The following is a 16,468-nucleotide window of genomic DNA, read 5'->3' on the forward strand; positions in this document are numbered from 1 at the left end:
GGCTTCCCAGCTAGACTGCATCTCCCATAACCAAAACGGCAACTAAACTTTAAAAGAGATGGAAGTCAGCCATAAAGCCAAACCCCAAGGGAAGAATGGGAAATAAAGTATGCTAATTACGGTTCCCATGGGGTATGGTGTGAGTATTCCTACATCTAACCCTTCAGTTCCATTTCTAAGTGAAAGGAGATTTGGTGGGGGGAGCAGTGTCCCTCCATAAAATAAACCAATGAACCTTGACCAAATTAGGATGCATAAAAACTATTCCAGAAGGCAATGCAGGGCAAATCCTCAAACCAGCTTAAAACCAAGCGAAGAAGCAAACAGCTTCACCCTTGTACTGCTCAGAAGCTAAAGAAGAGGGATTTTTCTAAGAACATTCTTGAAGCTTTGTACCAATATATCCCCGACCCCATCCTTCACCATGCAGCTCTTCCCATTTCTGTCTTAAAAGAAAATCACTACACAGGACTGGATCTTTACACACTTAACTCACCAAAACCTCTCAAGGCTTTAGCTAGCATGTCCTGGCCTGACAGAAAGGCCTTGATGAGGAATCTTCATGGTGGTGCCCCAGTGCTTGACACTGAAGTGGAATGGAATTAAGAGAGGCTCATGGCTTCTGGATGCTGCAAACACACCATTTTCTCATGCCACTAATACTTCATCCCCAAATTAGAATATAAATATGTCAGGGCTTAGCAATGGGACAAGACAGCCAAAACACAGCAAAGTATCTCATTAAACGTGAGGGAAAAGCAATCCTTTTCATCATCTCCAGGATCTCTGCGCAAGTTACCACAACAAAAAAAAAAAAACTATTCAGATAATTAGGTACAAAAATCTAGCCTGATGAAAAAACTAATTATTTCAACACAATCCAATAATCTAGCATATCAGTAGTGCTGATAACCTGCTCTTTTCAATGGCCCCTTGTTCTTCTCCTTACTCTGAAAAAATAAGCTATTCCAAGCTGCAATGCACCTGGAGGAGCAATGAATGCATCTGTCACAGGGCTGGCTCACCTGTGAAAGGGGCTGGCTTGAGAACTTCAGCAGTCTCTCCAAGGGCTATCTAGTCTTACTTTCCTCAAGGCAGAACCACAGACAGATGATAATGTTTAAATTAACCCTTCTGCAGACAGTCTTTCAACAGAGTCTCAAGAGTGGCTGCCTCAAAGGGATCTGGGGAAGATAACCACAAAAGTGAGCCTGTTGACTGCAAGTTTAAATTCCCAGCAAAGATTGCACCACCATCATTAAAAGCTCAGGGGGTACAACTTTAGAAGAAGCTGAAACACGCATAGTTGCAATACTGGGTCTGTGATCTGCAGTTTAGAAACCACCTCCATTAATACAGTTATGCACTGGAACAAGCATCTAAACTATTAATACTGACATTACTGGAGATCTCAATTTTACCTGCAATAGCAACATCTAAGCTGGCCTAAATTTAGCTTCAAACAGGCCTTTGGTTCAAATTGAGCTGCATGCAACAGGGTCAGGACTTCCCCAAGCCACATGCCAGCAGCAGACTCAGTGAACCCACACAAGAACCTGGGTATGCTCACAGCAGAAGGAAACTTTTCTTCACTAAGGGTAAATCTGACTAAATTATAATATTCTTTTCCTTTCTCCCAGATTAAAGTTTCAAGTACCAGGAATTTCAGTAGTTCAGGAGAGCTTCACCAATGCCTCCTCCTTAACACCATTCCACTTTGAAGTGCATAATTCAATATCCAGGTCAGAAAGGAAAAGTGAGTATGAGGGAAAGGAAGTTCCTGTCCCTGCTCCAATGGATGTTTAACAGAAAGAGGGACACCGACTTATAAGTCCTCATCTGATCCTCCCTTGTAGCCAGTTCATGTGTCTCCTGATTTAGGATGCCAGCTTTTGCAAATGCTGTTCCAGCTTTTCTCTGGGCATTGGACAAGAAGCCTTGTTATATGCATCCCACAGAACACAGAGCCCAGAGGCTTGATACTTTAGTACTTTTAATCTTTTGTGGTAGACCAACAGTGTTGCAAATGTTCCCAAGTTGCTTTAATGTTTTGAAAACCATGTGATTAATGCTACAAATGACAGCCAACCCAACTGAGCTAAACACTGAACATCAAGTACTGTACCTTCCCATCCACTGCTCCCCCTCAGCTGAAAGAAGTCAGGAGGGTGCAGGGCTTCAGACACTCATCTGAAGTCACATGTGAAGAGTTAGTCAGTATAAAGAAAAAACTGAGCTATTCAGAGGCATTTCACAAGCAGAAGAAAAAAGTCAGCAAATAAATTATCTTTAGCAAACAGCACACATGCAGTGGGCTTTAGTTTTTGGCTTAACAGATCTCAAAAACAGGACAAGCTAGCAGTTTTTTTTTGCCAGTGAACGAAAGCCCCACAAATAATCACACTGCCATTAAAAGGTTAAAAATGGTGGGTGGGAGGAGGCATTCTCTTTGCAGAATTCAGGAGCTGCATCTCCTGCGCAAACAGGAAGCCCTGACCTGGGCTGTCCCTCCGGCCAGGAGGCCAGACAGGGACTCACTGGGCTGCCCGTCCAATCCGGCAGCGCCAAGGCAGGCAGCAGCACATCAGCTGGCAGGCAGGATGCTGCAAAGCCCTGGTAAAAAACCTGCCCCAGCATGGCCACCTTTCCCTGAGCACTGGGGTTCAGCTTTTAAAATCAAAGCATGTGTGACTGTGTCTCCATCTCAACCAGAAGTGTCCATCCACAGCAGACATAATAAAAATTAATTTTCAAAACAAGCTGCTTGATTACTTGTTATTTTATATGAGTCCTCATTCAGAGACTGGCACCATTACTGCCTTCAGCTAAAGCCACATGCAAGGGACAATACACCAGGCAGCTTTCCCTGTGTGACCTGAGGGTAGATGAGAGGGGGCATTTCCTTTGCTTTCTAGAAGCAGATGAACTCCCACTCAATAGTTAATTCAGACTCTAAGCTACTTTCACCAATCACTTGAAAGTTAAATAATTATCCCATTTAAAGAAATCTAGTAATAATATTTTGCATTCCCCATCCCTCCCAACAGCTATTGCTCTTGTGACAATATTCATCTTGTCCATGATGTCTATTATCTGCTATATAAATATTGATGATCTGAGTAATTGCTGTTCTGTAGAAATGCTTCTCAAAGATATAAATTTCTCTGCCTGAAGTAGGCTGCTGACAAAGTGCTTTCCTCATTTTGCATGGCAATGAAACATTACTGGAGGTGTCACTGGGAGAGGGGGAAGAAATTAAAAAAACAGTGAGCAATAACAGCCTTTGAAGAGGAGAAATGAAGTGATGTTTGTCTGTGCTGGGAAGACCAAATAGTAGCAAAGAACAATAAGTTAGCTAAACTGGTATTCAGGCAGCTTAAGTTTAGCTTACACTGTGCCAACACCAAGCACAGCTGAAAAGAAAGAACTCCTCTAGACTCAGCACTGGCCACCACTAAACTGGGCAGGCCTACTAGTGACATGTTGTGTATAACATCCATGCTGTACTCACACCCTGGTGACAGCAGTTACTTCTTCTGGATCAAAATCCAACCAGAAAGCCAAGCCAAGTTCGAGGAAGCACACCACGCTGAACATTAATTATGCTGGGACAAACAAGCACCCAATGCCACCCTGTAACCTTTGGCAGCACAAGGCCAATGTGTCACACAAAAGCAAACCCAACACTCAACCATGGATATCACAGGCACAAAACACAGCATTGCTTCAATATGTTCTTACTGCCTCAGTACATTTGCCCAGCAGGCCCTGTGAACAGCCAGGCAGTCCTCTGTCTTCCTGCAATTGATGAAAATCACTAAAAACACCCCACTGCACGTTCTGGCTCATCTGATCATACTGCCCTCTGGTCTGGCAATCCGATTGTGAGAGAACCCTCCCGATGGCACATGGCCTCACACTTCCAGACTTGAAATTTGCCTCTGGACAGTAAACAGTATGTGATAGATGAAGGCTCTTCCTTCGTAGACACAGACTTCCTGCAATACAAAACCTGAGTCTGAACCTCAATAAAACTACCCCTCTGGAATTATGGGTCAAGAGATTATTTTTTTCAGTCATGTAGAATTTGGCAAAGTTTATACTAAGACAGCTTCCTTGTAGAAATAATCTAAGGTCTTCACCAATCATTTAAAGTATCTGGAAACAAACACTGGACAAAGACCTGTATTAAATTTTTTTTTTAAATCTTTTGAAATTATATATGCTACAGAAATTAAGGGGGAACTAAAACTCTGCCTGATTTACATCTGTATTACTGAAGTTTAGGAAGTACGTGAAGAGGATGGAGAAGGCAGCAGGAGAAAAGACACCAGACTCCCTACGGGAGCTGGAGGCCAGGGCAGGGGCAGGAGGTGGGTAGGGACAGAGAGCGAGCAGGAAGCAAGGGGGAACACAGATAACGTGCAAGCAACATTCAGCATGTCCAGAGGTGGAGAGAAAGGAACGGAATGTTTGTAATGAGCAGAAGTACATCTGGAAGTCTTATTTCACTGTTGCCTTGTTCTAACAACTACATAATAAGCCACTACACATAATCACAGCAGCTACAATTTTTTTAATATATATTATATGCAGATAAACAGACTCAGTCCAAGTAGTTACTAAACACTCATACAATCTATCTTCTCCCTGCAACACTGAATGTTAAGCCATCTGCTTTTTCAGTGGATCCCTTGTCATGTAATTAACTCCCCTTCCAGTTTCTACAGCTTCTTTCCTTCCCCCATAATTTCTACAATGCTTTGGGTTTGTATGTTACAATCTCTAATCACAACTGCTGTTCATCTCTGCATTTTGAAGGGAAGTCGCTTCCAGCAGAAAACTGAAGGTTGAACTCCTACCAGTAACACTGGGCATGCTTAACTACTACTAAGCCACATAGTATAGCCTAATTAGTCCAATAAGACTTTAAAAAAAAATCCACATGACCTCGGTACTTACACTGAGTCATTTTGGAGACCAGTTGAAACAGAGCCCTGAGTAATTCTCTAAGATCAAGAGCAGACTGCATTACTCGAAGTGGACTAGATCCTAACTAAAACAATCACATAACCCCCACCATCTCACCTCCATTTTTTCCCCCTCTTTTTGTTTTTAAGACAAGACACAATTTAGTGACCTCCAACAAGTAGCCCATCTTAACCACGCAGCCTCCTGTATCTCTCAGAACATTTTGTTTGTGTGCAGATTAGTTGTAACACATGCTATATGCACATGGAATGCTCTCCTGCTAATGGAAATTACTTTGCGTGTAAACACAAAATGCAGGTGGGCCAAACCACTAACTGCCCAATTCACAAGCACAGACTTCATACTCTCAAGCTTTCACATGCATATTCATTTCAATGCACTGAAATGTAAAACCCCTTTAAGAAATGCGCCTCAAATCTGAAGTGTTCGCATTCCTGAGTCACTAGAAAGTGAAATTAAATTATTTTCTAGGTAGTTCTTAATGCCATGTTTCCCTGTGAATCACAGTCACATAACTTTACTGAAGTTATGCCTGTCCAGCGCATCTTTTCCTGCACAACGACATCGATCTGGAGCGTGACAAAATACAATCTCCATCCACAACTGCATTGCCGAATTTCCTCGGAGAGGATGCAAACCAGCAGCATTCCCAGCTCAGTGTGTTTTCATGAAGAGAGCAGCGAGCTTCATCACAGCTGTGCCAAAGTCGCTATGTCCACAAAAAGAAATGCTTCACTGGGTTTGTATCCGGCTACAGTCTCTCTCACGGAGATATGAAAATGCAATTTCACTATAAAAATAAATACAGTGGAGTGAATAATTTCTTGCACTGGGCACATGGCCATCTAATTTCATTGCTTCCAAAAAGCCACGGTACTAAGACCTAGGAAGCAGATAGTGTGTGGATTGCAGGACCCTGCTTCTCTAGCTCTTTCCAATTTGCCTCAGCTTTCCCAGGGAGAGCGAGGGTTCCAACATGATGTCTGTGCCTCCCAGATGCTGAGCACCCTTTCTCAACAGGTAAGGGCAGGGGCACCTCCCTATACTGGTGCAAGACTTGTAAGGAGGCTCTGCAGTGGCAGCCAAGGCACCAGGAAAGAGGGACCCTTGATCTGTGATAAAGGAAGAGCTAAGCCACCAACGTGCATCCTCAAAATAGCACAGAGACCTGTGTGGTTTTGGGAAAAGCAGCACGCCTCCTAGTCTTTCCCTTTGATAGAACAGAACTACTTTGCACCAGCTTTTTACAGGAAAGGAGTTCACAAGAAGAAGTTTTGCCAGTAGCTGGAGTTTTGTGCTTTAGAAAGCTAGCAAAATCCAGTCAAAAGACTGACAAAGTGTATGAGCACTATTCTAATTAAATTTATTTACATTATGTACTTCTGATACAAAGCACCAGCTACCAAATACATCATCCAATAATTCAAAGAAACCTAATAAGCAGTTTGAGATTCCAGGCAGTCTGCTGAAATTGCTACTCCTACAAACCTCTTTCTTCTTGATTTTTGGCTACAGAAGGTAACTGCCAGCAATCTGTCTTAGAACAGAAGCTGATGAAATGGGGGCATTTACAAAAAAAAAAAAAAAAAAAAAAAAGAAAAAAAAAAACATTTCATAAACCCCTTTGCTTAAAAAAAAAAAAAAAAAAAAAAAAAAGGCAATACAATACAGTTCATGAACCCATTTGCTTACCAAATGAACATGTTTAGCAATTTCCTTTTATGCAGCACTAAAGAAATGCAACTTGTATTCCTTCTGTTTATGATTTTTGTGACTTAAGACCTTTTCTTCTTCAGCTAATGCCTAGATGGCTCCCAGTTTTCCCACTTTGAGAATATTCCAAGAATATTCAAGCTCCAGATAGTCTAAACACATGTATCCTTGACACACAAGACTAATCCCCACTTCCTAGGGGCACTACAACCAAACCACAGCTCTGTTTTCAGATGAAGTTGATCTTCAAAAGCTTTTAAAATGTATTGAAATAAGGCAAGCAATAAATTTGGGATTGCCTTGAGGAGGAATAGGAGTGGTCAGTCCTCTTTTTACTTATCTCCAAATGTTGACAGTTTTGTGGGGTTTTTTTTCTTCTTCTTTTGCAGTAAAACTCAGCTGGTTTAAACAATTGCCTTCAATGTTCTCACCAACAGAGGAGAAAAGTGGAAGAGCAAGAAGCTTTTGCTTTTGGGCAGTTCAGAGCTTTCAGTGCTCTGGCTTGCTTGGTTTCTGTCTGCTTGGAGCTTCAAATGGAGAACACTCATGAGATCCACTGAAGGTCACAAAACACTGCCAGAAATCAGATGCAGATAAGACGCACTGAAGAAGATAAACAAACAAACCCCCAAACTATCTGCTCCCTTACATTACTTTTCTTCTTTCTTGCTTGCAAATCTTGCCACAATTGGAAAAGTGGCAAGAAAAGAAAATGTTAATGTGGTAATTACTTAACTCAGGTTTTGAAAGTACAGTAAAGGACTTTTCTCTCTTGCAAGAGACACAGTTCACATAAAGAAGCTCAGAATTTCTGTCGTGTGGATGTACTGAAACACCCAAAAGCAGTTTTATCCACCTAGACAACTGCATGCATCCCTTTCACTGAACAAGCAAGCCATGCTGAAATATAAAATTTCAGCCATGCTGAAATATAAAAGGATCTGCACCTTACGATTTACAAAATGGGGAAGCTGATACATCTCAGAAGTATGCAGCACATCACACCCATGCCTTCAGACCCTCTTAAGGCAGCCACTGGCTTCTGCTCAAACACGAAGGAAATGGAGAAGAGAGGCTCCCAAACTGTGACGCAGGTCAGGACACTCAAAGAAGTGCACTGCATACGTCAGAACTAAGAGTTAAAAAAAAAAAAAAAAACAAAAAACAAAAAACAACCACACCAAAACAAAACCAAAAACCAATGAGCTGAAAGAAAATTAATTGAACATGCCTATTTAATACCCTAGACTAGTTTTATATGAACAACAACTGTGCTGTAAGTTAGAAAAGGATATGCAGCAGCAAGAAACTGGAAAAGTAAGCCTATGTTTATGTACCACCAGAATACAAAGTGGAATAACTTGCAAAGTTACTGCAAGTTGTTAAATGCAGCTTTTTCATACAAGTAAATTTACATCAATCATTGATTTTTTACGAGCCTATTTTTGGTAAATCAAAAACATCTACATATTTTGGTTTTTTCCTCCATACACACATGTGTGAATGCCCATACAAAACATCTTCAACTTTTTACTCTTCTCATTTTGCCACCAAGGGAAAAACAGAAGAAAGAGGGTGAGAGAAGGTAGCAGAGAAGAGGAATCTTTTTGTATTTTGCTTTTAAATTTAAAAAAAAAATAGGTGGAGTACATTTCTTTTCATGGAATTCTTCTAGTTTGGGAAAAAGCATTTTCCATTTGATTAATTCAGTCAACTAAGCATGTGACAAGTACCAAGAACAAATAGTTTTGTACCAAAGAGCCTGGCCTTTTGATTTCAGCTATTTTTAAAAAAATGGGTATTTCTATAAAAAGAAAGCCAATCATCAGGATAAGAAAATTAGATCCTCCTGCCCCACACGGCTGATCCACAGCAGAGAGAAGCATCTAAGCCTCTGAGGACTGCATGCCATGGCCGCCTTTGCTCTCATTTGAGAGCACAGGACACAATTAGCATTTTCCAGCTTCTCCTCCCCACTGCCACTGTGGAACAATTAAGAGTACGAATGAAGGTCTGAGCAGCAGCCCTCATAAATTACACACACACAGAGATCCTTCTGTTTGAACCCAATCTTCCACAGGTCTCTAATGAGAGCCATGAACACCGTCTACTAATCATCTCATCAGCAATGCAAATAACCATCTTGACCTCCCATCAAGTGTCTCTCCAGCTTAAACACTGTGTCCTCAGACTGCACAGCCCTGCGTGCCAAAGCTGCCACGTCCCACTGCAAGAACCTCGGCATGACAATGCTCTGTACATCCCACAGCCTGCTGAGCACAGCCACGCACCAGGAGCAAAAGCAAACCCTCAGCCACTTCTGTCTCTGGCTCTGCACACCCCAAACAGCCAGGTATGGCACAGGCAGAGATCTTGGATCTCACAGAGGACACCTTGTTCAGCTACGGCAACACATCTTCACGCCCCCTAAAACAAAACACTGAATAAGCAACACAGCAGAATGGCTACAGCACAGACCTGGCAACTGAAAAATGGAAACATGACCTTGTTTTGGACCCCAGGGACATCACACCCTGCTCTGGGGATGCCACAGCAGTGCTGTTATCCTGGACAAACCTCAGGCTCATCCTATGCCCCCCAGGCCCATCTCCATCCCCATCTCCTGCTGCTGAATGGCCTCTGATCCTGGTGCATCATCTGCCATGCCTAAGACTGTGGATGGACCCTGTTAGAGCATTTTGAAATCAAAATGAAAAGAAAGGCATTCTTCTGTGAAACATCATTACCACCCTGCCAGCGAAGTGTGAATTGCAAGAGCTTCTAAAATAAAAATAAATGTATTTGTATTAGTCCCTTACCCTTGGCATCAGGCCCATACTGCCAGTTCTCATAACATTTACAGGGAAACTGGCATACACAACAGTGCAGTAAACAAAAGGAAATTCTGTGAGAATCAGATCGAAACATACCAAACAGGGCTTGATACCACAAAAGCAAAGACAAGCTTCACCTGGACAAGCAACTTGTAGCTGCAGTCACTGACGTTAACAGATCTACCACGGCAGAGGGAAGAAAACAGGCTCCCAAGCATCTGCAAAACAGCATATTTCAGGTTTTCTTTTAAATAAATACATTTGGAAAGTATTGCTAAGGGGGGAAAAAAAGCTTAAAGGATTTAAATATTCCAAATAACAGTGCCAGTACTTCAGCACCCCCGGTCCTGCTGTGGCACAGCTCCGCCCCCACCAGCAGTTCCCTACCCCACCAGAAGGAGAATTGCTGGGCTTCCAGTGCCACTCTCAGCAAATTTCTACTTTCTAAGCAGTGTCTGAACAAGAGACACCCTCCTATCAGCATTACCAGCTGTGCCCATAAGCACAAACAGCACAAGCACGTACACTGCAAAACCTCAGCTTTTGCTTGTGTGTAAACAGCCCACTTCTGGAAAGGCAGAGAGAATATTTTCAGAGTAAACACTGCAAAGATTTTGTGTCCTTTAGGATGTCAGAAAGCCGCTGTGATCCACTGCTCATCTTCCCCACTTACTGCCTGCTTAGCTAAGGTGCCTCTGGAACTCACTGGGATCACAACCACGTCTCACAAGTTTGTTTTCCTCCCTGCAACAATGGGAGGAACTTTTCCTCTTACAGCAGTCCAGCTCCTTGGTGTGCTACCCTGCTTAATCTTAGATTACAGACATTAAAATACCAACCAGCTCCAGAGCAGGAAATGAAGCCAGCGAAACAAATTTCTAAACCTCACCACTAGAATGGCAGCTGCTGCCCCATGAAGGTAAGTAAGGAGAAATGGGGGAGGCTCCTCACTGCCCAACTGCATCCCAGAAATACTTACAAAGATATGAGAGAGATGGAAGAAACACACATGCTAAAGCATTAAGGCAGAAGACTATCTCCACCCCAAATTATTCATTTTAAGATATTCATTTTAAGAAACACAGCGGCCCTCCAAGAACCCAAAGATACCTTCTCTTATGCAACTCCACCTGTAGCTGATGGAAAAGAACACTTGTTCGATGAAGATGCCAGGACTTTGAGACTAGGACTTTAATTTAAAGAGCCCACTCCTGAAAGGTGTCCCATTCTCAGCTTTTGACTTGGGAGGAAGCAGGAGGAGGCAAGCGAAAGGACTGATGCTTTTTAACCACCTACACAAGTACTTTCTCAAAACATGCAGAATTACAGCATGTCATGTTTGAATTAAGGAGCCTGTGGGGAGAAGTTCTCAGTAACAGAGGGAAGAAAAGCTAGGAAAAATACTACAAAGACATTTGGTTTATTTAAAACCTGAAGAAAAATGAAACTTAGAAGAGAGTGTTTCGGTCCAATCCTGGATAAAGCATACTCAAGTAAAACACCTGTCCAGAAGAAAACCTCATGCTGCACACAACTGCTACTTGCAAATTGAGCAGGAGGTCTTCATCAGCTGAAAAAGAATCTCCTTTATGTTAAAGGCCAGCACTGCTGGTCACCCACCAGCCAGACAGCTCCACCATCCTTACTCCTTTCCATGAGCATGAAGGGCACACAGAGGAAATTACAGAACCTAGGTACCCCTTACAGGCTGGAGGACCTTGACACCATAGGTGTTTGCAAGAGCCTCTTTTTTCTCTAGCTGCATTGGGACAGTGTTTCAGATCTGATTTACTGCCTAGACACAGCATACTATCAACACAGGACAAGTGAAGAAGACTGAAAGCAGCAGAGTGTGGAAAAGAGACTGTACCTGTCTTTTTCTTTCTTTAAAAACAGTACAGTGTGCAGTCCACATTAACAACCTCAGAAAAATGCTTGATCTGTCCTGTACCTCAGAAGCTGGCTGCTGAAAACAATCCAGAATACAATTAAAACATGGATTCTGTTAACTTTCACTTCCCTCTGCAATTTTGTAATCATCTCATCCATCAATTTTGAAAGAACATTAATAGTGGCATCAGCTGGCTCTCCACCGCCTCTGCTGAGCCAGCTTTTTCCAATCCCTGTCCCTGCCTCTAAGCATCTGACCACAGATGCTGCAAGGAAGAGGAACAGGGAGGCAAACCAGGGGTGAAGAGAGGCCAGCAAGGCACACCTAACATGGGAGCCACCCCACAGAGGAGCTGTTTTTTTCCCAGGGGAGCTATTCTAACTTACAGTGCCTGAAGGTCTGCCTAAACATGCTCACTTCAAAAGAAAACCGCACACACAAAACAGAGAGAACAAGGTTCTATCAGGGATTAAGTGAAGCCTATCCAAGCACAGACCAAATCCTAAGCACACAGGGTCACCACCACCTTCCAGGCTGGAGATGCCTATATCAGTGTTTTTTGCTGTTTACTTTCTCCCCCCACAAAACCTGTCCCCCACCTCTTAAAGATGTGTAGATGTCTCCACTGATACAAGCCATTTCTCCCAGTAACCTTCCAGAGGCTTGACAAAGTCCCTGGAACCCCAAGAACTTTCAGGTAAAAGCTGAAGACCAGTCCTGTGATCCTGTTAATTGTCTCTCCTCAAACACATGAAGTTCAGTAGTCAAATAGTGGCTCTTGGACTTACACACAGTGACAATGCAAGGAGAAAAACTGGCTAGTGCCAGTTTATAGCATCTGGGTTATTAATTATTTTGTAAAGGTGTACAATCCTTGGAGTCATCTGAAACTTTTTAAGACACTCTGACATTATTTTATTAATCTAGTTTGACATGGTTATAGTGATCATGGCCATGATTTATATTACAAACTCCCAAGAACACAAGTCTGACTTTAAAATTATTATCATCCCAAATGTTTCACAGGTCAGCCTGGTCTGTTCCAAGATTTGTTGGCAAGCATATTTTCTTTGCTGGTACATCCACTTTTCCTCATCTAGTACAATGAAAACAAAAAATCCTAAAGTACATAAAGAAAGCCTATTGTTATGCTCAATGAACACAATCAGAAATTGTCTACATCGTCCTCTCTTGCTGCTGCGTGAGGTTGGTATTAAACCACCGCCCTCTCCTGAATAAAGATGTAGGAGGAGACTCGCTGTAAATTGGTCAGAAGACAGAAGTGCAGACATCTAATGACTTGCTGGAACAACTGACACCACTTTTCTGGAAAGTGGCCAAGTTCACCAACTTGCATTTCAGCTGGAAGTTCAGCCTCTAGAACGTGAACACTCTTTCTTGCAATATCATGCTGCTATTCATTTCCAGAAAATAAAAAAGAGCATGAGCAACTAGTGTTCCTCACTATGAATTATTGCAATTTCAGTATCGTATTTCACCCCATAGAAGGTAGGTGACATCAAGCAGGACTGCATACAACAAAATACTGAGGAACAGGGTGGAACACAACATATTCTTTAGATATAAGGTATAAACAGAGTTGGCCTAAAGCAGCCATTTCCCCATTGCTTGATCACGAAGTATCTCATAGTAATAGCTCTGGTCTAAAAGTAAGGAAGATGAATCTTCTAAAATGCTTCAAAAGCACTGGGCTGGCCCTTCACCTACAGTTTGAATAAGCAAAAATTACAGATCTACACTGGAATCAAGATTGTACATAACTGTACTAGGCTATCCGGAACCTCTGGAAAATTTTAAGTGGCACCAGAAACAACAGGCTAAAGTGATATTACCTGAGAACATCGAGAGAAGCAGATGGCATTTGAGAAACACAGAAATAGAGGGGGAAAGCAGGAAGGACTGGGGAGGGCAAGTTTAATGGGATGACTAGGCTGCCATACAGTGAAGTGCAGAACAGACACAGGCAGGTTAGAGAGGACTTGAGAAGCACCAGAACTCTGCCTACCCCATCCTTAACTGAGATCTGAGGATATCCAGACTCTGGGCTGCAAAGCCCCCCACTACAGCACCAGACAACCTGCTGAGCATGTCATCCCACCCCAGCCACTGACCACCAAACAGTGCTTCCTCACCAGGCCCTTATCTCATGGGTCAGAAATTCATGTTACATCCCAAGGGTCTGTGCTCTCTGGATGACTCAGGCCACTGCAGATTCATATGACAAGGCCTAATTTTTATTTATCTCCCACTTTTCCCTATGTACAGTTATGAAATTACATTTAAACCTAGCTATGGCATTTTTTTAATAAAAAGACTGCAAACTGGATCACTTCAAGATTAGGAGATATCATCATGAAGACTGCCCATACAACCTTCATCCCACCTCTGTATATATCTGCACTGACTTTCCAATTCAATGATCACAAACCACTTGAGCTCTGGAAATCACCTGCTTTCAAAAAAAGAGGCAGTTAAGGTGCAACAGATATCTCTCAAACCCTGCCTCTCTCAGCGAATGTCAGAAACATTAGTGAACAAAGCAATGCAGGAAGAAAGAGAGACAGACGACCACCTCACATGAGGAAGTTGGACATTCCACCTACAGGCAGGAATTACCTCCTCCTTGGCTCCACATTTAACCTTTTAAGAAGCTCACCAAGTCTCTGAAACCAGTTTTCTCTTCACGCGACTCCTAACGGGGCGGTTCCACACTCAAGTCAAGGCATTTAGGGCTAATCTACAGACACCAGCACCTGAGGTCAGCTGTCCTTGTGCTTCCAGCAGATGAACTGCTACATCATGCCAGGTATTCTGGGATGACTGAAAAATAAAATCATACCCAAGTACCTTCTTTGATGTAGCCAAAACTGAAGGTGTTTCAATCTCCTAAGACTGATTTGCTCTTTGACTTCATTCCTCAACTATGAAAACACAGACAATACCTGTACCTGATATGCTGCAAGAGTAACTTCCCCACCTGAGAAAGCCCTCCAGGAAGGAGTTAGCAACTGTTCAGTTCAAGGTCTGGGTAGGGTGTAAAATAAATAGATGTAGAGACACATGGAGAAAGTAAATGTGGGGAAGAGAAAATGAATTATGCAGCAATTACCTATCTAGTGAAAAAGGGACTCTGTGAAAGGGAAAAAATGATGCAATTACAGAATTAAAGATTGTATCATAATGCAGATGCAAAGGGGAGTTCTGCAACATTAGTCCTGGAACTTCATTGCTTTTGTCCGCCTGATTTTGTAACCCCATTGTTCCCCTGATATCATTATTTTGTAAGCAATTGAAATACAACACAATTATGTGATCATATGTTTATATCTTTTCATCATTAATAACATGTGGAACAACCAGAAGCCTCTGCTCCCAACATGATGGATGCCTCCAGCAGATGGCTGTGAACAACTCCCTTTCTTCCACCTTTATCTGAGGTAAAGAGCAGGGAGAAGAAAGGGAGCTTCTATACTTCAATGCCATGCACAAACATTTGGGGATTTTGGGGTTGTTTCAGAGGAGGAAACCAAGATCAATATCAATCACCTACTCTGAAGCTGACTGTCACAAATCAGATTTTATGAAACAGAGGCACTGAGCAGCTGATGTGCTTTGCACAAGGTCAGAAGAAAAGCTCCCAAGGCCTGGATCCCAAATAACCCCACTAACAGCCTTCTGCCCAAGCCACTGAATCCCTCCTACCTCCACAATAGAACTTGTTTAAGTGTAATCATTGCTCCTAACTACAGGTCATGGAAGAAGCCCACCATCCCCAGGCAGTGTTTCTGTGTTTGTTGGGAGATGCAGCCAATGAGCAACTTCAGGGAGAGCATCATATAAAATACAACTGGCAAGCAAACATTACGGCTGTATGTGTTCATGCTGAATGATAATTGTTATATTGGGTCTTTTAAGTAAATTACCTTGCATACATCCGACTTCAGGCCAATTGCCAACATGTTTCTCAGCGTCTGGGTCACCCTGCTTTGTGAGGGAAAGTGGCTGCAATAGCAACAACCTAACTTGTTTCATTTGCAAGATGGTATTAGCTGGCAAGAGGCAGTGTGTCTGACACCATGCTCCCTATGCATGCTTCATGCTTTTTAAAAAGTCTTTTTTGCCTTTCTATGTCCCCAGTTGCAAATACACACCCAGACTTTCTTTTAAGTAGTACTTTCACCTTGTCTGTGGGGTGCTGGCAGCTACTACCACAAGCTTTACATGATCTTGTGCACCTAACAAAGCAAGTTTCACTTCTATCTTTCCTCATCCTCAGAGAGCAGAGTTTGGTAAAAATCTGGAAGTATCAAGTCCCTGAGGGGCAGTCAGTCAGAGCCTGCAGTGTCCCAGGCACTCGGGTCACACCAGCTCTTCTCAGTGCATATCTTTTGGAAAAGCTCCACCATGGAAAAGTCCACTGTGGTTGGTAATGGAAACATTGCAATCTTTCCCTCTTGGCATGCAACCTGCTCAGTTCAGTTTAAAACCTAACAAAGAAAGCACGGCACCATCCCTAAAGGTATAGAGGTAGCACAATACATCTAACAAGAGCAGGCAAAGATAACACCACAGCCATGTTTTACCCCTCATCTGCCTGCTTCAGATTTCTGAAGCTTGGGTGGCTGGCTTCAGAGGAGAGACCTGCAAAGTGTTGTCCAAGCCCAAGAGTCCATTCTACCACAGTCATCTATCATGCCAAGCTACTGGTGGTCAGAGGTGGTGTTTATGGAGGGGAAAAGAAGTGAAGCAAGAGATGTTCTGCTTCACTAAGTGACATATCCCTAATAGTGTAGAGAATTACACTTGGATGCCAGAGATACCCAGGCAGATTTTTGTGTGGGGAAAGGGAATTTTGCCTCATTGGCATGACTTGGTGCACCACATCCTCTGTAAACCATGATGGGGAGCCAGCTATACAGTTCCTCCCTTCACCTCACCTTGACAGATGCATCTGGTTTTACCTAGATCTGTATGGGTGTTTGAGATTTACCTTGGCCTTCTAAGGTGTCACCTTAGA

The 16,468-nt window shown here is 42.7% G+C and overlaps 1 protein-coding gene across 8 annotated transcripts in view; it reads right to left on the reverse strand.

The window, feature by feature from the left end:
- RNF152 (ring finger protein 152) overlaps positions 1 to 16,468 on the reverse strand; it is a 56,371-nt gene that overhangs the window by 21,652 nt on the left and 18,251 nt on the right. For 2 of the 8 annotated variants that reach the window (XM_041475974.1, XM_041475973.1), the window contains exon 2: positions 9,677 to 9,757. The exons of 5 other annotated variants lie outside the window; for them this stretch is intronic. The gene's annotated coding sequence lies outside the window, so the exon portion shown is untranslated. Of the gene's footprint in view, positions 1 to 9,635; positions 9,758 to 16,468 lie in introns of those variants that run through there. One more of the 8 variants, XM_041475980.1, reaches the window with a different exon arrangement.

This window comes from Pyrgilauda ruficollis, unplaced genomic scaffold (genome assembly GCF_017590135.1).
Source record: "Pyrgilauda ruficollis isolate IOZ18807 unplaced genomic scaffold, ASM1759013v1 scaffold37, whole genome shotgun sequence".
Lineage (NCBI taxonomy): Eukaryota > Metazoa > Chordata > Aves > Passeriformes > Passeridae > Pyrgilauda > Pyrgilauda ruficollis.